Source organism: Ambystoma mexicanum, chromosome 8 (genome assembly GCF_040938575.1).
Source record: "Ambystoma mexicanum isolate Mex_15411 chromosome 8, UKY_AmexF1_1, whole genome shotgun sequence".
Taxonomy (NCBI): Eukaryota; Metazoa; Chordata; class Amphibia; order Caudata; family Ambystomatidae; genus Ambystoma; species Ambystoma mexicanum.
Window position 1 is genome coordinate 139,536,252 of NC_090929.1, and position 26,164 is coordinate 139,562,415.

A 26,164-nucleotide genomic window follows, 5' to 3' on the forward strand; every position below is an offset into this window, starting at 1 on the left:
AGGAGCTGCGGAAGACGTAAGATGGCGCGACTCATGGACTCTGAGACTTGATTATAGTCGGTTCGGAACCTTCGGTATGGAAGGTCAGTTGGTTGTACTGATTGTCACAAACATTGAGATTATCACTGAACGGGAGCCCCATGGAGCGATACTCTCTCCCCACAATAGCTTAGGTTAGGTGGCCATTAGGGCGACCTCACCCTACTGGGCTCTGTGCACGGACCGGTGTTTGCGGAACCAGATGTGGGGGTGCCTGAGCTCTTTTGTTGAAGCTGGGCAACAGTTGGGGTGTGTGGTGTTGGGGGGAGGGTGGGAGAGGGAGGGGAAAGGGAGTTGGAGTTTGGTTGTGTGTGTGGTTAGTTTGGGAATGAGCTTATTCGCGAAGTGGCTGCAGTGGGACGCTTTCTATGTCATGAGAACCGCTGGAGGTTCCCGTAAGTGGGGTGGGAAGACACATAGCTGCCATGGGTGACCTCAAGATTGCCACCTGGAACGTCCGAGGCCTCAATAATTACCTGAAAAGAAATAAAGTCATGTTGTTTCTTAAACGACAGAAGATCGACATTGCCCTACTACAAGAAACGCACCTGGCCCAACATAAACTAGACCTTGTAAAGAAAAAATGGGGTGGTACAGTGGTGGGCTCCCCGTACTCGGCCTATGCCAGAGGTGTGCTGATCTGGGTGGCCCCGCGTGTCCCACTCAGAATTGTACGAGAGGAGGTAGACACGGAGGGTAGGCTGGTAATACTGAGGGTACTGATTGAGAACAGAGGACTGAGTATTATTAATACATATGCCCCCAATCAGAATACTGCTGGACTCTATGTACACGCCTGGGCCCGTGCGCAGGGGAACCGACCATCTGGGGGGGGGACTTTAACTGTGTTCTTGACCCCAAGATAGATAGGTCCGACAGTAAAGTAGACAGGCCCACCCCAGCGGCCAGGGCTCTACGGGTACTATTAGATGACTATGGACTAGAAGATGTCTGGAGATTGAAACACCCCACGGCCTTGCAGTATTCTCATTAATCGGCCCCTCAACAGTTGCACACGAGACTAGATTACTTCTTTGCTACGCCAGAAGTAGCGATGACAACTACACAGGTTGAATACAGAGCGAGGGTCCTGTCGGACCATTCGCCCTTGGTGATGGCCTGGCAATATGGCCGCCCCAGAGAGCGGATTCCAACATGGCGCCTTCGGGCGGAGGCGCTCAGAGACCCGGTCTTTAGAGAAGATATTAGAGAGACGATTACAAGGTATTTTGAGGAGAACACGGGCAGTGTGGATTCGGCTGGTACACTTTGGGAGGCCTTCAAGGTGGTAGTGAGGGGCGACGCTATTTCTAAATCAAAGGGCCTTCAGGGGGGGGTTTAGCTGAGCTAGAGAAATTGGAGAAAGAATTGGAGCGTGAATGTACCAGAGGGGGAGGGGACACAGACCTAGTACTCGAATTACAACAACGATGCTCAGAGCTTTGGGAGCGGCTTTGTGACCTCAATTACAGGAAATACGTGGAGAGGCAACATGCAGGAGGTGACAAAACTGGTCGCCTACTGGCATGGCTTTATAAGAGGGAAACCCCCAGGGCCCCGGTCATGATGATAGAAAGGGAAGACGGAGAGGAGGCTCACACTCAGCAAGAGGTTAACGCTGCTTTCTTAGATTATTATAAAGCGCTGTATGAGGACAAAGGGGAAGACAATCTGGATAAAATCAGGGACACACTGGAAGATATAGAACTGCCCAGGATTAGTGCAGAGGAAAGGGAGGAGTTAGATGGCCCCATTACGCTAGATGAACTGGAAGAGGTGGTGAAACGGCTGCCTACTTGCAAGACCCCGGGCACTGATGGACTCCCGAGTGAGTTCTACAAAACGTATAGCGCAGAGATACTCCCCCCTATGCTGGAGATGTATAACGAATCATTCGAGGGAGGCCGATTGCCAGACACGCTCAGAGAAGCGCTGATCATACCACTACCCAAGCCTAACAAGCCGAGACAACACTGTGGATCGTACAGACTGCTGTCGATGTTGAACCAAGACAGTAAGATCCTGACAGCGGTCTTGGCGGATAGGCTGCGCAAGGTCATCGGCAGACTGATACACTCGGATCAGACAGGATATGTCCCTGGTAGGAATATAACTCATAATCACAGGCGGCTCCACCGAGTGATAGAAGAAGGGAACAGAAGAGATGAGGAAATGGCAGTGATCTCCCTAGACGCAGTTAAGGCGTTTGATTCGGTGAGGTGGCCGTGGCTGTTTGCGGTCCTGAGGGAATATGGGTTTGGTCCAGGCTATATCAGATGGGCGAGACTACTGTATAGCCAGCCAACGGCTAGGGTGCGTACGGGATCAGTGATATCCGATAAGTGGCACCTAAGTAGGGGTACTAGGCAGGGATGTCCTTGGTCCCCGATGTTATACATATTGGCCTTGGAACCCTTAGCGGTATATCTTAGACAACAATATGACCTGGTGGGCATCGAGGTGGGAGGAAAGAGCCATTTGATATCCTTATATGCCGATGACTTGCTGCTGTACCTAAAGTATCCGGAAGAGAACCTCCAGTATGTTTTGGAGGTCATGCAGAAATATGCCAAATTGTCCGGCATAGCGGTTAATCCTGGCAAGTCGAACATGTTCCCCCTAGGATACTATTCGAGGGTCCCCACGGAACGCTTACCGGTATTGCCCGTGCCTTGGGCAGCCGAGTCCTTCCGATACCTCGGAATAGACATATATCACACTGTGGGAAACGAACATCTGCATAACACCGAGGTTGCTGTGGATAAAATCCGTGCGTCTATGCGATTTTGGGAAAAGCTTCCGCTAGCGATGATAGGGCGAGGGGCGTTGGTTAAAATGGTTGTCTTGCCTAGACTGCTACATTTTTTCAACAACATACCATACTTAATAGCTAGGAGGTTCTTTACCAAACTCGACAGTATGTGCAGGGACTTCCTATGGCACGGCATTCGCAACCGAGTGGCGCTGTGGAAGCTACAAAACTTCTACGATAAAGGAGGGATTAAACTACCACATTTTGAGGCCTATTATGTAGCGAGCCAATTGCAATATGTTATACAGTGGCTCTCTGATGAGGAATCTCCCGAGTCCAGGTTGGTTGGGACAGATTGCACCCCGTTTTATTTGAAGGAGATCATCTGGGTCCCTAGACAAGACTTAAATCTTCGCCCTGGTATGCTGTTACTTGGGTGGAAAATGTGGCGTAGAGCATGCCGGCTACTGGAAAGCCCGAATCCGTGTTCGCCGCAGGTGCCACTGGTTGCCTTGACTGCGGGGGATGGTCAACTTAGAAAAATGATCAGAATGTACTGGGAACCGGTTGGGTTGGCCACGTTAGGAGATATATGGCAAGATGGGGCCATCAAGGATTTTGCAGACTTAGAAGAAGAAGCTGGGTTACATGGGGGCCAATACGTTACATATCTCAGGTTGGTACGGACTATCCGAAAATCTTGGCCTGAGACGGTGTTAGCGGAGGATCCGGACGCCCTGATTGATACAATATATGACATATCAGAGGGCGGACACGAGATCTCCAGATTGTATGAGGTGGTGATGTCCCGAGTAGGAAAGGACTTGACAGACTTGAGACTAGAATGGGAAATGGAGGTGGGGGTTCAGATGACTGATGGGATGTGGGAACGGGCTCTGGGATATCATAAAAAAGTGTCCAGAAATGCTAGATTACAGCAAATCCAACTATATATCACACACAGAGCGTATATGACTCCCAAGAGAATAGCTAAGTTTGCGAACTCGGGCAGGCAGGCATGCCCGAAATGTAACGAGGAGGACGCGGACATGACGCATATGTTCTGGTCCTGCCCAGCAATCGAAGTCTTCTGGAGAGAAGTGTCACAGAAGTTGGCTGACAAAGGGGTCCCGATAAGCATTGACACGACCTGGGCTTGCCTTCTAGGGGGGTTCTCCAGACCGAAGAACACCAGACATCTGGGGAAACTGAGAGACCTAGCGTATATACTCGCTAAGAGGAGGATAGCTATGAACTGGAAGCAACGCTACAAACCTAGGATAGAGATGTGGTGGAGGGATCTCCAAAAATGGGCGGAAGCCGAAACCATGGTCTGGCAAGAGGCATGCAGTAAATGCGGGGAGGAGGATGTGGGCAACCTAGTAGCCTGGAGGTCATTAGTCACTGGTCTGTTTGGGGCACGAGAAGAACCTACTGCCTCGGAGGAGGAAGTCACCCGGCCACACCAGGTCGAAACGGAACTACCCTGTGGATGAGCTCTTGGGGGGAGGGGGGAGTGTAATGTTGTGTTTTGTTAAGTGTTTATTGGCTTACTGTATATAATGTCACAAGTCTGTTTATACTGTTTTCACTTAAAACAAAATAAAAATATATTTAAAAAAAAAAAAAAACTATGCGTGAGTGACCGAGCGTAGCAAGGGAGCCCGAACAAACCAAGCGTTTGTTTTTTTAATTGTGTCAAACGCCACACAGTTTACACTTGCTTTTTTTCGGTAACTCCTGAAAAAAATCCAATAGATCCAAGTCACAAACAGTGCACGGGAGCATTTATTTTTTGTACTTTTTTACCACAGTAAAAACTATATCCAGACTGGCCCACCAAAGTAGGCCAGTCTTGCCGTATAATAACACAATGGGAATCAAGAGAAAGGCAAACATGAACAATGTTTCCTTTGTATTAGCCCCCAGGCATATTTAGGCCTGCAATTCCCCAGCCTGCATCCCCAATGGACTGTGCAAAAACGAGGAAACTAAATTCCCCCAGCCTTGCATGGCCCATTGGGCATGCACGCTGGGGAACTTAAACTGTCAAAGGGAAACCACATGTCCATTTCACAGTTAAAGCCAGCCAGGAGAGCTTCGAAGCACTTTCACTTGGCTGGCTTTGGCTGCACCATAAAGGGTAACAGGCAGGTTGACGCCCCATTACTCATTATGGAAATGACACCACTGCCCAATCATTCACCATTGCCCAAAGAGAAGGCAATTTACCCTTCCTGTCCATGCAAGGATGCCCACGCTCGTCACCATGTGCCTTGCACAGATACTTCTCTTGTTGGCCAAAAGGTTGCTGTACAGATGTGTGACTGTACCCAACACAAGGCCTGAGCAAACCCTCATTAAAATTATCTGCGGCCTCCCGTGAATAGTGATATTCGGAAGATACTCAGGATCCTGTGTATTTTTCTTACAGCCCAAATCTTGCCAAATCATGGAAGTTCAGGAAACGTTTTGGCAAGATCTTGCTGATACTTGGGGAAAGAAAACTACACAAAATAGAATTAGATAAATGGGAATGTCTTATTAAAGCCCAAGAGAACAAAAAGGTTTTGGCATTTTATTTCTGAATATCTGTCCAACAAAACAGGGAACTACCATGAAATTGAAAATGTGAACACAAAACATCAGTGCCCTTTTCTGTCTGCTATACTTCTGCAAAGCTGGAAAAACATGATTAAATGCTGTGGCGAATGATCCCTGTCAGAAAAGCCATAACATTCTAGAAGGTGACGAGGGCTCTCGAATCCCAAAAGAAAGGCAAAGCTCCCTGCTCTGACCTGACCCCTAGTAATATTTTCAAAGAAGAGCCCGCAGTATGGATTACGATCTCAACATGTTTTTTCAACTATTTATGTTCAGCCAACTTTGTCCGGTCAAGCTGGTGATGTGTCAACATCATACCTATTTTTAGTCTTCTTCCACCAACTATAGACCCACTAGCCTAGTTGACAGTCTGTCCAAGGTCTCTGGCAAGAGCGTCTTCAACCGGCTAGAAGCAGGGGTCTATGATTACTGAGTTGCGGGCTGATTTTACCCACAATATAGATATGATGGATCAAGCTTTTTTGTCTTGTATTAATATTAACTACATTTGTTATTTTAAAGTAAGTTCCATTATAGCTTATTTTCAGTGATTTTAAAACCGATTCGATTCTGTTAATCGTGATGTTCTGTGGTCTCCATTTTAGTTGATATGTAGGTTCCCGCTTGTATCCTAACCTCATCCGTATACTGTATGAGTTGAACACAGCAGGGGTCAGATCTGGTCGGAATGGTGAGACAACAGATGCCACAGATCCATTCCCAATCACTAGTGGTGCCCGCCAAGGCTGTGTCTTCGCTCCATTACATTTCCTCAAACATCAATGACTTGGTGATCAATATTTTAAATTCGAGCGTAGACACCCCTATGCTTAGCAACAAAAAGACTGGCATTCTTTACTAGGTGGACCACGAGGTTCTTATATCAGCAAAGAAAGGTGTCACACTATCAACAGAGAGAAAAACATGGTAAAGGGTTGCTTCCCCACACTTACCTGTAAGGCTACTATCATTCTGCATAGAGTAATCCTACAGGAGGAACATTTTATGATCATCCTGGAATTAGATTCCAAAATGATATCAAATGGACCAATCGAACACATGAAACAGCCTTACACTAATGCGTCGCACAAATGCACTCTGCACTTGAAATGCTCGTTTTAGGAATCGGTCACTGGTAAACAGCCCTTTGGGCTTATGAGGCTCAGGCAATTCCTGCCGCAGTCTATGGAAGTGTGTGTTCGGGGAACAATCTCATATAGCTAACAAACATCAAAAACACATTTGTAAAGCGTATGCTTGCCCTTCCCCAGAGCATTCCGTCAATTTCTTTACGTATGGAGCCGGATTGCAGTCTATGAATTTCATTACATAATGCAAACCTCTCCCCCACTGACTCCACTAACATAAGGTTGCCAAATTAACTCATTATGAAGAAACGTCATGGGAGGTTTTAGAGTGACCAGGGGGTAAATCCTGGATCTGGTTCTGCCATGCTTCATCTGTGCTGACCATGGCAAACTCCACCCATTTAATAGACAGACATGTTAATATAACCGAGGACATGTATAGCGACATCAAGCAAGAACTTGATGTTCTCCATGTTGAAAAAGAAATGTTTGCAACTGTATCCCAGTCTAGATTTTCTGGGTATATTGCCCGCAAAACTACTTTTAAACCAGAAAATTACTTGAATGAGATGTATCCAGTTTTTAACAGAGTATTATTATATAGTACATTTCACTACAAATGGTCAGTTAATTCTTTGAAATGTTGTCCTTCCTGCCCTGGTGTAACATAATCTATTATCCGCTTGCTTCTGGACTGCCCAAAATGCCTGTATCTTCAGATAAGTTGGATCTTCCGGTCCCCTTGGAATATCAGGCAGGCACCCGCTAAGAGACTCAGGGTACATGTAAAATGACAGACCTAAAAGATCTGGCTTTTGCTGTGCCTAGTTTTTTGGGTACAGCCTGGCGGATAAGATGTAAAGACTGTCTGCCTGCGTTCCTGAAATGCTTCTTTTATTATGTTTCTACATGTATGTTCTGAGTGGTTTTAATTGGTTTGAATTATCTTATAATTTCAATTCTTTTAACTTTTTTACTTTTAGTGCTGTGTTCGAATTTCCATGATTGCTTGATGTGTGGTAAGTTTTGTTCCTACTCTGCGTTTGATGCAGCATTAGTACATTTATGGGCCTGAGCCCAACGTAAAGTATTTTTAATTTGATTTGACTACACAAAATAACTTCAGAAGGTCCAGGAAGGGAGAGAAATATTGGGGAAAGGGAATGGTGGGGATGCATGGGGACTCAGTAAAATGAAATTAAGTCCTGTGTATCAGCAAATGTCACCCTGCTAGGTCAGCACATTAAAATCAGCAGTAAGACATCTCAAGAGGTTAATGTACCGGCTAAAGAGCTCTTTGCGTAACTTGCAGGACCCAGATTTGAATCTATCTAAGAGAAACTCAGCCATCCATTCAAATGAAGTTGATACATTTAGTAAAGTTGATGTTGGCAGTTGTTTTTTGGTGATACTGGAATAAACCTTTTTAAAGCCACCACAACTTTCTTGATATTTTGAAAACATGGCCAAATGCTCCAACCACAAAGCTGTCAGGACTATACTGCCCTGATGATGTCTAATAAGGGTGAAACTAGGTATGCAGTTGTCCTGACAGCCTTGCAAATGTCTTTCCTGGGTTGATTAAGGTATGTATAAAGTAGCACTGCCCTCGTAGACAAAGACAATTTCCTGGAGAAAAGGTTTTCATTTGAGCTAATTTGCATACCCAGAATGCCTTGCTGTTGCGGCTCAGGACTGGAGGTGAACTTCCAGTGATGGCTACTAGGCGGTGTTGTGGAATGTGTGAATTGGCTCAAATGTACTTTCCTATATATATATATATATTACAAACAAGTGTAAGTGCCAGAGTCCCACCTCCGTAGGCCTCTTTTAGTCTCCCTCTCTTCCTCATACAATTCCACACCGTTCCACCAATCTGCACCGAATTTCACATAGTTACCTGTTAGGACCCTCCAGACATTACTGGCTGCATGACATTTGGACACCCATTTCCCCAGATTTCAGCCCCATCACACATGAGACGGTTGCCTGAAATCGGCGAAACATCAATGTGGCCATAGAAGGGCCGGACAAAGCTAATATTAAGCGTCTCGACACGAGGAACAAAACATAAACTTTCCTATGGAACATTGAAAAACGCGCCATTTCTTAGATTATTTAATTTGCAATGCACTGCACTGCACTGCACTGCGCCGGAGTGAGGCGCCAGGTTGAGAGAGCGCATAGAAGGCCGTACCCAGTATGCTGCAACACGCCACCTCTCGCCTCCCCTCCTCGTCTGTTCTGGGGTATGTCAGCCAGCCACACACACCCAAACTTCAGAGTGCAAAGAACATCGAGCGATCAGCGACTTGGAACAGCGACATATAGGATCATTGATTTTCAATAATTGATGAGAGTGTCATCATGTCTGTCTACAGAACCCGTTCAGAGTATGGGTACATTTTGCTAGAACATCTATATAACATATAAAACAAACTTTCTAATATACTAAACCCCAGCTTGCTCAACGTCCATCTTGGTTTCCGTATTGTATTGTTTTTCCCTCTAAAGGACATCCGGGGCACTGCCTTCATCCAACACCAATGGTTCCTACCGCTCCCTTGTTCCAGCCTAACCCTCTCTTCTGAGTTCAACCACTTCCATTCTCATTTTCGTGGTGAATGCCATTCAGTTGGGCACCAATGTCTGCGCTCATCGGGTAGAGTTCTCGGCACCACGAGCCAAAAAAGGGAGCCCACGCCAACTCTTAATGACAACCACAGCATGCAAGCAGATGCCTTGTTGTGTTTCACACTTGCACAACAGAAAAGTGCCTATCAACTCCACCTCACATTACATCAGAGGCAGAAGCACCTACATCTTTCAGCTCAGATGAATACTGCATCATCTGCTCTTTTTGCATGAAAAGGGAGTGCTCTAGACATGCAAACTAGCCAATTTAAGCACAACAGAGCACCCAACATAAGCAACACGCTCCTGGCCTGATCTTTACCTGCTGAAAGTCCATGTCGCACAGGAAACGAACCAGACTGCCACACTATGACCTGTCTATCAGTTGAATGGCCCAACTAAGTACTCATTGGCCCCACTCATCAGACTCCCAGCTTTCACACTGTTGCACTTACTGACTCTAGGCATCTGGAAGGTCCCTAGCAGAATATTATGATATCCCAGAAGTCTGTGCTTATACCACTCTGGACCCAAGAAGCTGACACCCAATGGCTCCAGACTCCACAAGACCACATGTAAAACTGAACTATACCAACTTGCAAGTACCATGATTAGCCCTCAGAATACTAAAGTGCCATGACACAGTGTAAGTTCACAAAAACAAAACAGGCCCAAGAATGACCACATATACATTCATTAAGCAAATCAGAAAGGTGCTATTTGAAAGGTTTTGCAAGAATCATAACTTCTGGGATTGCTCTGGGCAGTCCTGAGACCACCCCTCTGCACTCCCAAGTTCTTGTCAGGATGAAGAGCTAGACACGCTCAGCGCCATGCATCTTATGTTGGATGAATCCCGAGTGCACCAATGATCGACAAGTAGACTGAAAGATATCCTCTCAGCCAGCCATAAAGGCTGAATACAATGCAAATCTTCCCATAACCGTATGTCGGAGAAGAGCTAGTGATTGTGGACAGAGACACCTATATGGACTGCCTCGACTAAGCACCGCAAAGCCATGGTACTGACGTCATTAGTGATACCACGACATAGCAGCGTTAGACATGAAGCACATGTGCAGTCCGCCCTGCACACATGAACATGCACTCATGCACACGAAGAACATGTGCGCACAATTCTATAGCTAGAGGATAGATAGCTATAAATACTGTCAATGCTTTTATAATTTTGTCATTAGCCAAATGCAAACCGCAAGGCGCAAGAGATCCTGAGCAAACTTGCTGATGCTTGAAGCCAATATTCGCATGGATATACAGAAGTATATATGGAACCTGATCGAACCGCGTATAGCTAACACATAGGGAACATAGTATAACATAGACAATGTAGAACAGCATTATAAGGTTTAGGAAAATTAGAGCAGGCTTCAAGCCACTGAGCAGGAGACGAGCAGAGCTGAATAAGGCTGCACAGAGAGCAAGACGCTTGAGACAGGTCCACAGCCAAGGTCCGACATATGAAGACACATTCCAAACCCCAGATGACAAAGGGACCAGCTGCAGTGAACCTTAATAAATCCACGGAATTGTGAGCTGCAGAGCTCAAATTCGTGGTCTCTAAACACGTGGTGCAGCTAAGCAAGATAATGGACAATCAACCACAGTGAGAAATAGGAGCCGGTCTCAGCAAACCAGAGGCAGATTGCAACAAGTCTTGCTACCGTAAGGAGAATATTCTCATAAGGCACAGTGTTGTACACAAGTTACAGACACATAATCATTCACATAACCTTGAAGCACAGCGAGCTGAGAACTCAATCGAGTGCCAGGCCTGGGGGCATCAACTCTAACCAATAACGGTTTAGTTTTCCAGGGGTGGAGGACAAGGGGCACGAACCAATGGTGAGCCCACTACTCTGCAACAATGTAATAGAATCGTTTTTGGGGATAGGACAGGCCAGCCACCTGACATGTAAGAGCCAGTGGAATAACACGTATAGGTGATCAAATAGGTTATAGCCCTACCGATACCCAATCCCTCTGCCTTATAGGTTTCTAGTGACGGGCCCACACTGTGACATGGAAATCTAACAAAAGTGGCCTGCATGCCATGAAACCGTGTGAGGTACCGGAATCTAGTATTCTTGTATTGATTCCTGTTGGTTTTATTTGCAATAAACCGCAGTTTGTACTTGCCATCTGACTGAGTCCTCCGTTTGTCTTAGGGAGGGCGTTGGGCCCTCCAAGTCCACAGACCCCAGGTATCAGCCTGGCATACCTGGGAGTCCCAACCAACTGCCAGGCCATATCCCATCTGCATGAGACCACAAGCAATCCCAGAAATGATTCTGAGTCATTGGCCATTGTTAGTGAGGTGTAACTGGGTCTCTAGGGATGGCAAGCTCAGGACCTACCTCTGGGCATAGCTGTGCACTTCTGGGTGACCTAAGCAGAACAGAAAGGTGATAATTGGAATGTTTTGAATACATTGTAACCTCTGGCATTGTTCTTTTTGGTTATAGTGTTTCTCCCTAAGTGAGGGAGAGAAGGCCCATATGCGGGTCCCTTACATACCGCACCATAAAAAAACAGGCTTCTCATCAATGATGAGGACCAACAAGGCCAAACCATGTCTGGGGTTCCTTTTGCTTCTGTGCAAAGCGAACAAGGCCTAGAAGTTCAAAGTCTGCTCCCATTGGTGGCAGCTCCAATACAGATTTGCTTATGGCTGGTCCCCTTCTGCAATGGTGCAGACAGGATATAAGATGTTGGTGTGGAAGGTTGCCCAGTGGAATACCAGACAGAGGCCCAGTTGCTGCCTTGACCACAGGCCCACAAACAGCCCCAAACATAGACCTATGCAGCTTCAAAAATAGCCAATATTCAGCTTCTCATGCATGTCAAGATGCAGACGTAAAGACACCTCAAATACCTAAAAGTCTCAGAAAAAAGGTCCAGACAGGACCAACAACGCCATGCCCAACACTATCATCGACATCAGGCCTAAAAGAGACAATGTTCAAGATCTCTGCAACATGATAATCAAGAGAGAAATATCAGTGACAGCGCTATGGTCAGCTCTAAGTGGTCTATACAAAAATAATCAGTTCCCCAAGCCCACCTCCATTACCCTTTGATGCATATGTGGGTCACACCCGGAACCCCATCCCCTTGCCCTTGGCCGTAGAATCTGTAATCGGGGGAACACCCCCAGAACCTCTGCCACTGCCCTTGCATCCTCCCACAGCCACCCCCCAGTCTGATTGCCCCTCTCCCATACTCATTTCTCCTCACTGCGTTTCCTCAACGGGCCTTTATGGCAGTTTTGCCAGCCTGGCCCATTCTCTAATCCTGCATGTGAAAAGGACACTTTGCACTGGATCACTTGCAATATCCTTTTCTGGAAGTGACACCAGTACCACTATGACCTATTAGAACACCCTGGTTCTATTTCCACACCCCCGATAGGCTAATCTGCAGGCTATACAAACTGGTATGGCCACAGATATAATATAGCCATGAAACTTTAATTAGCGCATACCTCTGCCGCAAAGTTAATTGCTGCTGTAGCCGCCACTGCTTCCCTAAGGCGCCAGCATCCATTTTTGCGCCTGCACTGGCAACAGTTAACATTTTGCATAGCCATGTGTGTGTGCCTAAGGTGGCCCGGCCTCTCATGGAAGCGATTGGCTGAGAGCAAGTCAGTAACGATGTACATGTCTCGCAAGGATAGCTCAGTGGCAACGTGCTCGCCCTGGAAGCAAGACAACACAGAGCAACACAGGTTCGATCCCCGGGACCACGCTTAGAAACCTCTGGGTATTAAGTGTGTTATAAATAACCTATCATATCATATCATGTGCTAGTACCACATGTACATTGTTAATGGCAGCAGGCTACTTTGGACTTCATGCAATGATTTGCAATCCCATGCCTGGTCTCAAATCGTTGAAAATGTCCCTAGCAAATTGCCTGATGCGTAGAAAGGTATGTGCTACTTCCTGGTCCTTCTTCTTATGAATTGCAAAAAGTTGCAATGTTAGCATTGAAATCTACAAAGCTGAGTGTACATTGAAATGTTTTTTTCATATATTACGAAAGTTGCTTTCATGTTCAAAAAGCATATGGCCCCAGGTCTCTTGCATTCAAAAATAGATCAAGCGCATGATCAGGAAGCAAAGCCCATATGGCTAGCAAATTAATTGCTAGAACACATGTTCTTTAGGATTCCCTAGTGGAATGGGAGGAATAAAGCCATGAGCCACATACTGAATAAAATATTACATGAGACAATAACAAAGAATGAAATGTGGTCTTTAATGACGGATACTGACTCATCACAAAATGAAACTCGATCCGTTTGTCCTCACCCTACTTCCCTGGATTACAACAACATTCTATAATGTGCTAAACTAGATACTGTCCGTCTCGTGCACTCTCCCACCCTTAATTATTACTAATGTTTACTTGATGACTTTTTTTAAACTCTTGCTAGCAATGCTTTGCACATGCAAAGGGCTCTAAGCGCAAATTGCAGAAAGTGCAGAAGGGTTTATTTGCTAATAGGAACCCAGAGTAGAGCTCTCAAAGCAGGACAGGTAGCGGACCAAAGGCATGGCACAGCATCGCTTAGTCAAGGAGTAGAGGGAGCAGAGCAGGGGAATGCACAGAAGAGGAAACTGAGCAGGAGAACCTATAGGGGCAGTAGGAAGGCCATCATGATGGGCAGCTGGAAGTCAAAGGAGGGTGCAGCCTCCCACAGTAACCCAAGGTAGAGCTCTCAGATCATCCGATGGAGCCGAGGAGGGAAATGCTCAGCTTGGCATAGGGACCCGTAGAGAGAGCTGAGCAGGAGAATGCATAGGGGGCAATGTGAAGGAGCACCATGAGAAGCTGGAAGGCAGACGAGGATGAAGCCACCCTCTGGAAACAGAGTAGAGCACCTGGGGCAGGAAATAGGGCCAAGAAGGTAAATGCTCAGCATGGCATAGGGACCCGTAGAGAGAGCTGAGCAGGAGAATGCATAGGGGCAACGTGAAGGAGCACCATGAGCAGCTGGAAGGCTGAAGAAGATAAAGCCACCCTCAGGAACCCAGAGTAGAGCACCTGGAGCAGGAATTAGGGCAGAGAAGGAGAATGCACAGGGGCAGTTTGAAGGAGCACCATGAGCTGGAAGGCAGAAGAGGATAAAGCCACCCTGAGGCACCCAGAGTAGAGCACCTGGGGCAGGAAATAGGGCCAAGAAGGAGAATGCTTAGTATGGCATATGGACCAGTAGAGAGAGCTGAGCAGGAGAATGCATAGGGGGCAGCGTGAAGGAGCACCATGAGCAGCTGGAAGGCAGACACGGATGAAGCCACCCTCAGGAACCCAGAGTAGAGCACCTGGAGCAGGAAAGAGGGCCAAGAAGGAAAAAGCTCAGTATGGCATACGGACGAGTAGCGAGAGATGAGCAGGAGAATGCATAGGGGGCAACGTGAAGGAGCGACATGAGCAGCTGGAAGACAGAAGAGGATAAAGCCACCCTGAGGCACCCAGAGTAGAGCACCTGGAGCAGGAAAGAGGGCCAAGAAGGAAAAAGCTCAGTATGGCATACGGACGAGTAGCGAGAGCTGAGCAGGAGAATGCATAGGGGGCAACGTGAAGGAGCGACATGAGCAGCTGGAAGACAGAAGAGGATAAAGCCACCCTGAGGCACCCAGAGTAGAGCACCTGGAGGAGGAAGTAGGGCCGAGAAAGAGAATGCTCAGCATGGCATAGGGACCAGTAGAGAGAGCTGAGCAGGAGAATGCATAGGGGCAGCGTGAAGGAGCACCATCAGCAGCTGGGAGGCAGAAGAGGATAAAGCCCCCCTGAGACTCCTAGAGTAGAGCACCTGGAGCAGGAAGTAGGGCCGAGAAAGAGAATGCTCACCATGGCCTAGGGACCAGTAGAGAGAGCTGAGCAGGAGAATGCATAGGGGGCAGCGTGAAGGAGCACCATGAGAAGCTGGAAGGCAGAAAAGGATGTAGGCTCTCAAAGAAACCCAGAGTAGATCTTCCATAGCAGCCAAAAGCGGGCCGAGCAGGAGAATGCACAGCTTGGCCTAGGAAATCAGCAGCGGGAGCCAAGCAGGAAGGAGCATGGTGGCAGCTGGAATGCAGAAGAGGAAGCTGCCACCCACAAAATACTGGAGTAGAACCTCCGGAGCAGGCAAGACAGGCAAGCAGGACAGTGCACAGCATGGCATAGGCAATCAGTAGAGGTGGGTGAGCAGGATAATTCATTCATAGTGAGGCAGCTGGAGCATGCAGCATCCCACAGGCACCAAGAGTGGAGCTCCCAGAGCAGGAGAATGCACAGCATGCCACAGCCAAGCAGCACAGGAAGGCAACGCAACCATGCCCAGTGGGGGAGGGGCACTGGGGCAAGATGCGTCCTCAGTGGAACCTGGAGTGGAGCTGAATGGAGAGCGAACAGCCCTAATGCCCTTACACAATGTGTACATACCACGTGTGATACACAGCAAGCTACTTGCATTCCTATCCATCCCCAGAGCGGCTGGAGAAAAACACATTTGCATGCCTTCAGCGATTGTCAGGATCAACTAATTCATTTCCACCCCAAATCCAGCGGGCTCTGTGAAACCGAGGCTCGCGGAATCTGCCAAACCACCTTCCATGCAGCACATGACGTAACAGACCAATGAATATCCAAGAGCCATCTGCACACTGAGGTCATCTATATTTATTAGGTGGTCACCTGGCATTGCTGCACACTGGAGCCCACTGCCTGAAGGTTTTGGGAGGATAGCTCAGGGGCAACCTGCTCGCCCTGGAAGCAGGACAACACGGGGCAACACAGGTTCGATCCCCGGGTCCGCGCTTAGAAACCTCTGGGTATTAAGTGTGTTATAAATAGCCAATCATATATCAGACGTGCAAGGCCCTTCTTGCAGTTATCGATTTCTCATTAGTCCAATTATTGTGCGAGATGCACTGGGCTTCCTACGCCTTCACAATCTCTGTGCAAACGCTCATTTTATGTCATAGCCCGTTCGTTCGTGCACATACCTTTACACACGGCCGTCCGTGTGTCATTCGTAGAACTTGAATTAACATGCGTTACATCATTAACCCTTAATTTGAAGCATGGGCAGGCCATGAGTTAAGTGCTTGCCTCTGAGACGAGACAAGCTTTTACTTTGCAAGTTCGAATCCTGGCTGGACTGTCTGAGGCCTTCATCCTTTTAATGCTGATACATTTCTATTACATTGGGTAATAATACTAGCTGTTATCACAGCTCTTTGAAGCAGGAGGATTATTGAGTGAAGCGCTATATAAATAACATGATGTTATGCTTAGACTATTTACATGAGACCTCTTGGGTAGAAGCGAGGAGACATGCGATGGCTAGCGAAATAGCATTTAGAGAACAGAAAGGTTGGACAGTCAAGGGTTAACACACTTGTCTCAGACCCTTGATCATGTCAGATGACATGCCCCAGGGCACGTGGGCCTCGGGAGCCTTCACACCTGTCACAGACTTGTTCAATGGAGCTGCCACCACACGTGAACCGCATAAACAAAGCTGTCTCATCCACGCAGTGTCTGACAAAAGCGAAGGGGTGGGTGCAGGGCGCACAGGGGGGGAACAGCCGGTGGACCAGAATCCTAACAAAAATCAAATTATGTAGGAAATGGAGAGGATGCAATTTGGTTCACTTTCCGCTGGCTATCAGAAGCAATCCATCAAGTTATGGGCGCAGCGCTCCAGACCGCGAGAGGTGGTTTCTAAGCACAGAACACATCTGCCGAGGCAAGAGGTCCCCCCGAATTGCCTCATATCCTGCCTTTTAGACAGTCCTTGCACATTGTGCACTCGGGCTCCTTGTGTTTACTGTCTTCTCTCTGGCACTATAGTGTTCCATGCAGATTTCGATATTTCCTTCTGTTCGTTTCTAAGCTACGACGCTGAGAGTCTGGTCCTCCAGAGCCCAATCCACAAAACCTGGCCTGGATGCATCTCGCAGGGATTGCGCTTGGGGGCCTCTTGTTCTGAACAAGCTTATCCCCTCTGGCTTTTGATTTTGGATAAACTCGATCCGGTGCACCTCAATTTCTCCAGATTTTGCACTGATTCATCCATGTAACTTGAAAGGTCACAGAGGGGTCAATCGAGAGCCCCCCATGGGAGAACAAGCTCCTGCTGTACCACGCCCTGCTGCCCAACCAGAGCCTGGTAAGCCCCTGCCAGGCAGTTTTCACTTTCCAGCACCCTTGCTCCAGAAAAACATTATTCTTTGGGGTGTGGGAAGAAGGCTTTAAGGACCAGTGGGTGGAAGGTGAACAGGGGCCTTGGAGTGCTTTTTTGGAGAAAAAGGAGGGTTGGTTTAAACGCCCCCAAATTGATCCACAAATACCTGCCGGAAGCAACATGTTTGGTGACGTTCATCCAACATTAATTCAAAGCCATTAAACAAGTGCTACATCTAAACCTAGTGGTTCACTGTTGTGATGTCACAGCAATACATACACACTTCAATTGTGCTTTTCTGAATGCGATGGTAGCAGGGTTCCACAGCTGCAGGAGCTTCTTGCTCAGAAGAACTCACCCATGAACTCTGGACTCATTAAAAGTTGTCGCTGGCACGGAAGCAGTTGGACCCCCAGCTTATCTTTTGCACACTGAAGTAACAACAACACCATTGCACAAACACACAAGTGCAGCTGGCGAATAGGTGTCACTCTCGTTGTCAATGCTATCATTCTGAATATCACTGAGGAAATAAATGAATCCTCCAGGGTGAGTGTGTCTGGAAATGGCTTCCTTTTCATATCCCTCACAGCTCTATGCAAGAGATAGAACAAAACAAACATTTAGAGGGTGTCAGATGCAGGAGTGGACTGGGAACCAAAAGAGGCCCTGGAAATAATGTTCAAAGTGCCCCTTATTACATATTTTCAGCAAGCACAACCCTTTTTCTATGGGAACATTTGGAAATTCCACTCAAAAGAGGACCAGGATGCAGAGGCCTACCGGGAAATCTCCAGAGTTCCCTATAGACCAGTCCAGCCCTGGTCAGGTTGGATGTATAGAGACCAAATGAAGTCTTGGTATATTTCAGGTTCCGTACATGCAGTGAGCACTCCCTCCTTCCAATTCTGGGTCAACTTTTACTGAAGCTCCAGAATTGGCGATGCTATGTAATGGAAGACCTTCTTTGACATACTTATAGTCCACTGGTATGTCATACAACAGCCTACGTGAGCACAAAGGAAAGCACATCCTGTGCAGTCACATCTCCCCTTTAAACAACCAACAAGAGTCAACACATGTATTTTCAACAAAGGTAACAGAACATTCTACCAGAAAATAACATTGTGAAGCTTTCTATGCAACCCTGCGCTTCTGAACTGCCTCGCTGGGAACAGCTGTCTAACAGTATTTGGACTCCACGCCCTGATCAGGGGTTCTCCTTGGTGTCAGCTGTGCGAGCCCTCTACATCACTCTTGCGCCACCTTTTTCCCTCCCTCCTGAAGGACACTTTTCCCACCCCTATCCGTTACTGTCTCTGACGGCATATAGCGGGGAAGGCCTTTGATGAAAATCTCGACTGGTTGAAACAAATGACCTCACTTTTTGTGATTTCTCTAGTCTTGACAGTTTAATCCCATCCTAACACTCTTTGTATACAAAAAATAAAATGTCTGCTGCTTATCGTACTCTTTTGACAATAATATACATGTCCACTATTATGATTTCCTTACTGGACAACCAGAGTGGACAAATAACTGGATGCAGTTTATAATTTACTGTTCCCAATCAATGCAAAGTGTCCCACCCTGGTTCCTCACCTGTATGGAAAGCAACATGTATTACTGGATCCCTCCAATACTCATTTGAAAAGCAAATGATTTGCCAGGGCTACTTGGACACAACTCTTGATGAACCGATTTGTACGCTCTACCAGCCTGTTTGCAGATGGATGATAGCAGGGGATTAGCAGTGTTCAGTCTTGCGCTAGGATAGATAAACAGTGTCAAACTGATGTTTTTCAAACCTGTTCTCCCATGGGGAGCTCAGCGTGTCAAATAAGGCGGGATGACCTGGGTACCCCTGTTAGGAGTTGCAGAAAAATTAGTACTCATCAGGTGGCTGTGAAAGATGTTCACTCTACAGCCTTTTCAAATTCTCTGTGTGCTGATACATTACTATCTATCGGAAATCGTAATGCCGGGATTCTAGGCGGCAAGCTTAGGGTCCCTGCGGCAAAGAAGAACTTCCACCTTAAGAAACAGAGTATGCCTGAGATTTCGGACCTAAACCGGAGACACCATATTATGGATCAACAAAATGTTATTTTAATCAACGTAAACAAAATTGAGCAGTGGGCATCTAGCCAGTCATTAAAGAACAATGTTTTTCACTGGCTGCAAATAAGAATGCGGCCAGGGTGAAGGCAGAGATGACCAAGGGTCTGTGTTATTTGAATGACCATGCCATAGGCTATCATCCCCCAAGACCATTTGGATCGTCTTCTGAAAGTAGGCTAGTACGTCTGAGAGTCCGGGTGGCAAAATGAGGAGAAAAATGGCTTAGCCTTCTCTGCCACTGAACCTATGTCAGACGGCATCATATAACCTCTTCATAAACAGAGCAGAGCACAACAAGTCGAACTAGGTTGAAACACTTTCCTCATTGCACCTTACCTGGGAACAGCCTTGACTCATGATTGGGTGGCAGACATATTGTAGGGGATGTTGGTGTTTGTGGTCTGTTTTTGTCCTGTTCCATATGTTATGTTGCGCACCATGTGGCTGAATTTGGTCATTGTGCACCTCGCAGTCCTCTGAAAACTTTGGATATCCCAAATATATTGAACTATATCTCCCATCAGTCCTAACCAGAATTGTGAATGGTGAGGGATCATGGAATAGTATTCCCAAAAAAAACATCTTGAGACCTACATGTTGCATAAACCTTGCCAAATATATGATTTCTAATTCAAGATCCCCAAAATTAACCGTTGCAAATAATGTTCCTATCAAATTGAACGTCTGCATTGGGTGGGTCAACTTCACTACCAATTTTAAGGCATCAAACCTCTCCTTACACAGGTTGATCTGCTCCACGCACACCACTTTTCATAACAAGGCTCTCATAGTACTTGCCTTGCTGGCAAAGTTGGGAGTGCGCTTTGAGAAGCATTCAGTCATCGCAAAACAGGAGGGCGTTTGCTCTTAGTTGGTGGGTGCTGCCATCTTTGACATCATGTTATTCCAAGTCATTCCTATGGCCTGAGTAGGGAAACTCATCCACTTTAATACATGCCACATTTCTATTTACAGAGCAAGCCAGTTTATGCTACTAAGTCTCAATGCACCATGGATGTGAACATCATTTTCTTCTCTGTAACCCGGATATTATCCTGGAAAGAAGCACTAACAGCATACCCAGCTTGCCATATAGAGCACCCGCATGAGATTTTGAAACTCCTCTGCAGGGGACACCAAAGCAAACAGCATCTCAGAATATCGATATGCCCCCAATCTGTGTTGCGAAGGAGAATGTTTGGCAAAAGACACAGCCCACCCGGATGCCATGCCAAGGGTAAATCAAGAGTGGTGAAATGCTTGTCTGGCTACATCATTGCCGGCATATGGATATGTTCGGCAGTGCGTTGTGTTCTACCATATACACTAGGTCAGGTCTCTCAAACCCACAGACATTATGATCAAATTTGTAGATTTGTAAACAATGACCACCAGGCCAACGGAGCATTGGATCTACTTAATTGTCCTTCTATTACTCAAGCATAGCAGCTCTTGTTGTAGTACTTCCTTCATCCCTATGGTTATATTACTCAATTTATGGGTTTTAGTTTGAGTACCACTTTCAAAGACAATACCAATGCTTAATTCTTTCCAGCAATCCTACTTTGTCTAAGAACATTTCTGGTTACTCCTCCACTTAGTTCTCACTGCAAGCATCAATGGACATACTGCGACCCTGGACTTCCTTGCCTTGATGCAGCATCGTCCTAGCTACTACCGAAGACCCCTGCCCCATGCTATATAGCATGCACATGGTTAATCGCGCCTGAAACCTAAGGATACTACACCTGGAACCAATCATCTTTATAGGACTTTTCTCAAAGTTCCCTGTGTTGGTGCCCGCTGTGATAATATCCGTGATGTTGCCCTGACAAGTCTCATAGAACAGAACGATTTGTATTTATTTAGTATTTATATAGCACCTTAATCCAAATCGCTTTTACATAGGACATTTATAAAAACAGTACAAAGTTGAGCAAGTGACAATTGACATTAGATGTACAGAATCAGCCCTGTTGGGTCAGATGTAATTTCAATGTTTTGCGAAATAAAGAGTAAGGGCCTCATTACACGGTAGGTGGTAAGGGTTTACCGGTACCGGTATTTTACCGGTACCGGTAAACCCTTACCGCCTTACTACGAGGTCCCTTTGCGGGTTGGGGAATTTAACGCCTGCTTTTTGCAGGCAGTAAAAACCAACCTGCAAAGGGACCAGGGAGCTAATTATGGTACCGCAATTTGCGGTACCGTAATTAGTGCCTTCCCCATTCCCATAGAGCCCTATGGGGCAAAAATGGGAATGGGGAAGGGCAATGGTGTAAGGGGGAATTACCGCCCCGCCAACCTTGGAATAGGGCGGTAATTCCCCTTTCCACCAAGGTGGTGCCGGTATTTTACCGGCATGAACCATGGCGCTAATAGCACCATGGTTCACCGCCATCCGTGTAATGAGGCCCTAAGAGGTGATAGAACGAATAAAGAGAGGATAAAGATTCCAGTGCAAGGGAGCAAGGTGTGCAAGCGTACAAAAGCGTGATTATGCACAAGGAGGGGTTGGGACTATCAGTCGAAACTGAGTATTAGAACAAAGAGAACGAGAAGGAGTGTAGAATGATACTAATAGAAAGATAGTGTACATGGACCCTTAAAAATCAAAGCATCAGCACTCAAGGTATCTCATGGACTTTGCTTCTTCTTGATACTCAAGACAAACTTGCTTGGGCCCTCCATTAGCCTCTGCAATTGAGCATACTCCGTTCTTGCCAGTCTTCTGGCAAATGGTCCTCTCGTGCCACGGCTGAGCCACTAAGCCTACAAGGCCTGGCATGACTGCTTACGTTGGTGCCACTGCTCCCACCACACCTGTGATCTCACTGTCACTAGACGACCTTACATCTATCGAGTTATTACACGAGTTAACTCTCTCTGCCACGGTTTGACGGCTGTTTGTTTTCTTGTCCGCTCTCCGGCCCTCGTAGATTTCAGACACCACAATCTCTCCTCACTGACATGTTCCATTGCCAACACTTTCTGGCTGTCAACCATGTGTTCACTAGAGTGAAATATCTTCCCACATTGCTTGGATATCTTGAGTGCCCTCGCCTTACTGATAGCGTCCTGAAACATTGAATAAGTAGCATGACAAAGGTTTTTCCTGTATGGGTGGAATTAAACTGTGTAACATGACTCGGTCCCTTGGGTACACATCATGTATGCAGTGTTCAACCAACCCACATTTTAAGTTACTTCCTAGAAAAAAAAGGTATTCCTTTCCAAAACGAAATTAGTTGTATTCCTACACAGCCCTACAGATAAGAGGTGTATCAGCTACTTTTAATCCCTAAAAACAGGCAAATAGTCCCAAAAATAAAAATGGGGAGCACAAATACTCCCAACAGAAAATATGAAACAGACATGCAGGACCTTGTGCTTCTGCTTTCATTCACACAGCTCCATGGATATCTTTTGACCAGTCATGCACGTAGTACCACAGAAAGTACTGTTATAACGGCCTGATCAGAATAAGTACACATGTATCTTTCAATGTGTATGGATAACTAGGTGCAAAGAAATAATGATTACAAAAACATTTCCATTTTCTAGTTAAAGCATATTTTTACTCGCTCAGGAAATAATGTCATTGGGAATTGAACTTACATTTTAACTCCATAAAAAAAGAAATGTTACTCCCTACTTAAAAAAATAGGGAGTGAAATACTCTCACTTCCAAATCTTATCTGGAGCACTGTTCCCACCTACGCCATGGAGCAATGGAGCAGGGCAGCAACTTTTGGATCACCCCAGAGCCATTTCCCCCTTTTCCTTAAATACACCTGACAAGAATCCAGCCAGAGCTCCTGAGGCACTCTTGCATCCCCTGCTAGAGGCATGGAAGTCCATTAGGGTCCACCAAGGGGCCCAGCTGGTAGCCTTGGCTTACCCTTGTGTTAACCCTGACACTGCCTTTGCAATCCCTGGATCCGAAATCACTGGGGGAGATTCCAGACAGAGACAACAATTAGTGACTGTGCTGTAACCCAGATCCGATGCCCGTGCACCCCACCAGTGCCCGCCTAACCCAGATCCAGTGCCTGTGCACCCCACCAGTGCCCGCCTAACCCAGATCCAATGCCTGTGCACCCTACCAGTGCCCGCCTAACCCAGATCCAGTGCCTGTGCACCCCACCAGTGCCCGCCTAACCCAGATCCAATGCCTGTGCACCCCACCGGTGCCCCCTGAACCCATATCCGGTGCCTGTGCCTCCCACCAGTGCCCGCCTAACCCAGATCCAATGCCTGTGCACCCCACCAGTACCCGCCTAACCCAGATCCGATGCCTGTGCACCCCACCAGTGCCCGCCTAACCCAGATCCGATGCCTGTGCACCCCACCAGTGCCCGCCTAACCCAGATCCGATGCCTGTGCACCCCACCAGTGCCCGCCTAACCCAGATCCGATGCCTGTGCCTCCCACCAGTGCCACCCCCAACCCAGATACGGTGCCTGTGCTTCCCTCCAGTATCCCCCCAACCCAGATCCGATGCCTGTGCACCCCACCAGTGCCCCCCCAAACCCATATCCGGTGCCTGTGCATCCCACCAGTGCCCCCCCCAACCCATATCCGGTGCCTGTGCATCCCACCAGTGCCCCCCCCAACCCATAACCGGTGCCTGTGCATCCCACCAGTGCCCCCCCCAACCCATATCCGGTGCCTGTGCATCCCACCAGTGTCCCCGTAAAATGACTTAGCCGTACAATTGCTCAGGTATACTAGCATCAATGCCAAGGTACAGATAATATGTACTCGTGTCTCATAATACACCACGGTTTTCCCTGACTCAACATTTACTGAAACTTACCATGGAATATATGTTTTAGTTAATGTTCCTTTTTGTGAGCGGGGGAATTCTAGGGTTTGGACTGACGCAGTGCAACTCATAATGTATTGAATACATCAGCCACACACTTCCCAGGGGTATAATGCATAATTAAACATATCTAGAGGCAATTCAGATGGCAGTGTTCTGTATATGCAATGCATTCCCTTACTCACTTAATGGAGATTTCTTTTTTTTCCAGTTTTGAGACATCTGCCACTTTAACGAGTAGTTTTAAATGTTTGCATTGCATACATTCAGCCCTCGGACATGTGAGGCTGTCCCTGAATTATGTGACTAGCTGAGGAATATGAGACATTTGCAGGCATAAGATACCATTACTGGAGCGTTAGAGTGTGCCCTTGCCATATGATGGCAGCACCAGGGCATATAAACCCGCACCTTATATGTGATGTGTGCTCTTGGCATTTGATAGCAGCACCTGGACATGTAAAGTAGCACCTTACATATGATGGCAGCACCTGGGCATGTAAACCCGCACCTTATATGTGATGACTCTACCTGGCACAAGAGTCTATGAAAGGCATAAAATGCCAGTACTGGAGCCTTAGAGTGTACCCTTGCCATATGATGGCAGCACCTGGGCATGTAAACCCGCACCTTATATGTGATGTGTGCTCTTGGCATTTGATAGCAGCACCTGGACATGTAAAGTAGCACCTTACATATGATGGCAGCACCTGGGCATGTAAACCCGCACCTTATATGTGATGACTCTACCTGGCACAAGAGTCTATGAAAGGCATAAAATGCCAGTACTGGAGCCTTAGAGTGTACCCTTGCCATATGATGGCAGCTCCTGGGCATGTAAACCCGCACCTTATATGTGATGACTCTACCTGGCACAAGAGTCTATGAAAGGCATGAGATGCCAGTACTGGAGCCTTAGAGTGTACCCTTGCCATATGATGGCAGCACCTGGGCATGTAAACCCGCACCTTATATGTGATGACTCTACCTGGCACAAGAGTCTATGAAAGGCATAAAATGCCAGTACTGGAGCGTTAGAGCGTGCTTGTGCTCTTGGCATTTGATGGCAACACCTGGACATGTAAACCTGCACCTTACATATGATGACTTTACCTGGAACATGAGTTTATGAAAAGGAATAGGACGGCAGAACCTGCATAAAGGTTGCTGTACAAGGTATATTTGAGCAGCACTTTAGCACAGCTTTCTCTGGCAGGAGAGGTGACAGCGTGCATATAGTGACTATGTCGCGCTCTGAAAGACGTGTGTATGAGTGCAATACGTGATAAAAATAAAATATCATATAATATAACTAATGATGAGAGGCAACACAACTTTTGCTCGCCATTTAGTTTTGTTTTTTAAAATTAATCTATAGTTATAGCTTTTTAAACATATGTGATATCACTTCGTGTGATGTCATCAGGGCTAGTGGGTCATGTGATGTCACTTCCTGTATAAGGGGTGAACGTTGATGTCCTGTCACTTTCTGTGATGTCATCTAGTCCTTGATGTAGCTTGTGCTAACCCTGGAATTTTGTTGAATTGACATTCATGTCTCCAAACAGGAATCTTTGGGGAGACGTCAAGTTGTACACTGGTTGAAAGATCAATGTTTAAGAATAAACTCGGGGTTTGACCATGAGGCCAGGTGCTGTGGGTGTTTCACTGTTTCCCAGCGCTACACCTGGGTACACAAGACTCCTGATACATGTGGATTACGTTCTTGTTTCATATGCCCCGTTTTTTCCAATGTTTGACGTATCATGACCAGGGGAGCCGATTTATGAATTTCCCGGGGGTGAGGGGAGAGGGGTCCCAAATACAGGAAGTGACATCACTGGCAGTTATATGACTGAAAATGTGCATGAAGTCGCCAAATTGATGCAACGGCGCGTGCA